This window comes from Papaver somniferum, chromosome 7 (assembly GCF_003573695.1).
Source record: "Papaver somniferum cultivar HN1 chromosome 7, ASM357369v1, whole genome shotgun sequence".
Taxonomy (NCBI): domain Eukaryota; kingdom Viridiplantae; phylum Streptophyta; class Magnoliopsida; order Ranunculales; family Papaveraceae; genus Papaver; species Papaver somniferum.
Window position 1 is genome coordinate 173387345 of NC_039364.1, and position 2423 is coordinate 173389767.

The following is a 2423-nucleotide window of genomic DNA, read 5'->3' on the forward strand; positions in this document are numbered from 1 at the left end:
TGAAATTGTGTTCATGTTTGCTGCTACTGGTCTCTAGGCTGAAAAATGTAAAGTTCTTGTTTACATTGAACAATAGATGCCTAAAAATCTGAAATCGCTCAAGGTGTTCATGGTCATCTAGCTAATTACCAAGAAGCCATGGGATAAGCTAGAGACCAAAGTCACATGTTTAGTTATGCTACGAATCACGAATGAAGCTCATGGGTTGATGCCTTTAACTGTATGTCTTAAGTCCTTGCTACTTAGCTTGGAGTCAAACAACTGGGAAAAGAGGTAGAGCGGAACTTGCACTTGGTTGAGGCTTGATGGAAAGACCCAACTGAACTGACGGTGAAATTGAATACAATGGTGTCACAATCATACTTGGCCTAGGTCTTCGTACTGTTCTCATCTTTGATGAACACAAAAAACCTTAGCCATAAAAGGAAATCTTTAATTTAAGGGAAGAAAATCTTCATAAAAGGAATAAGCATATATTTTGTATGTTCTTACCCGAATTAATTAGATCATCCAACTGTCAACGTGGAGGACAAAAACGGTGAATATTGATGCCACATGGCAGCATACAATTGGAAGGACACCAAGTCACACCCAAGGAGGAGACAGGTGATCCGAAGCACTTTTTAATATCCTAATTTAGATGGGAATTTCTGCCTAATTTTTTGTTTTTCTTTCCGGTAAAACCAAAAGGCAGGGACTAAATACAACTCCCATTTAGTTTATATGCAACCATATATTAAAATCCTTAGATATTGTGAACCTAACTCATATGGGTATCTAAAACCACCTACGTCTTCCCTGTAACCCAACTTTTTCTCTTCTCATTCTGTTTGTAAAAGATCAATCACATGATTATATTGTCACTCTGCAATTCCTATAATAATCATTGAAGATTACTTTAAATACAGTCATATCTATTGTTTGTCGAGATTCTTCACTGATTTTGGTATTAGTTTGAAACTTTCCGAACGTATCAAACTGGTGGATAGTTTATTAATTGAATTATTCGGTAATCCAATAATAACATAATCATCCAATATTACCTTCTTAATTTTTCTTTTCCATTGGAAGGAACTAGGAGCCATGTCTTTGTTATAAGAAGGGAAGAAAGAAATTAACTTCTCTTCTCATATCAACGATCTCTCCATCATCCATATGGATCAAACCTAAAACGAAAAGACAAAAGAAAAAAAGAAAAAAGAAGAAGGAACTTCATGAACATAGCCCGTTATTACAGTATGCACTGGAGACTGTCTTTTTTACCTGTTTTCCCTGATCGTAAAAACATCAATTGACATTAAAACTGATTTTCTAATTAGGAAGAAGATGATGAAGGAGGTATTAATTACCCACCTTAATAACGTCTATAAAATTTAGAATTTAAAAGGAGGGTTGTAATTAGTTTTAATATGGGTTGTATTTAGTTACTGCCAACTAAAATTATAACAGCTGATATAAAATACCTTTCCTTCCATCCATTTATTCGTCGGATATTTTTAACTTCATACATTCATTTTTCTTATCTCTAATTCTTATTTGTTAATTGAGTAATCTAGTTACATAATAAGGCATCTATAGTTGCAGTCTTGATGAGATAAATCTGGCATATTCTTCCAGCAATCAGAACTTGGTTGAAAGTAACAATGATCATCTTATACAGTCAACAGACAACATAAAACTTAACTTATGTTTCTCTATATCGTTCTTCCAAATGTATATTAACATCCACAATAATTTTTCTTCTTTTAGTTCTTCTTAAGTAGTCCTTGTTTGATAGTGATTTTTTAGTGGTGGTGGCGAATGATCTATTTCAGGTTACTACTGATCGCGATGTTGTTGGTGGTGGTGAAAAATCACGTTGCTGGAAGTGGTGTGAACTTTTAGGTAGGGCTATCAATCGGTACCCAAATACTCAGATTCGACCTGGAATCGGCTGAGTAGGGTATGGGTACCAAAACTGGACCCATTAGTGTTTGGGAAAATTAGACTAAGGCCCAACCCATGGATAACCCATAATATGAGGCTCTTAATTAAAAGAAGTTTAAATCTAGGCCCCGAGTTATTAAAAGACATCCATGCCCTTTTATATATTGTCAAGCCCCAAATTAATTTTTTTTTTAAATTTAAGCCCAAAATTACTAAAGTATGGTATGAATGTGTAAACAAAAGTTACACATGCATATGGCATGTGTATCCACAAGTTACACATCCTTATCACATGTGTAATGCAAAGTTACGCATCAAAAAGAACGCATACAAAAAATACACGTATTACTTTAATATTCATTTACAATGATTTCTTAGCATGTGTAACTAGAAGTTACACACGCTTATGTCTAGTGTAATTGAGAGTTACATATGCATATATCTAGTGTAATTGAGAGTTACACATGCATCTGATTTGTGTATTCAGCGTCAACTCC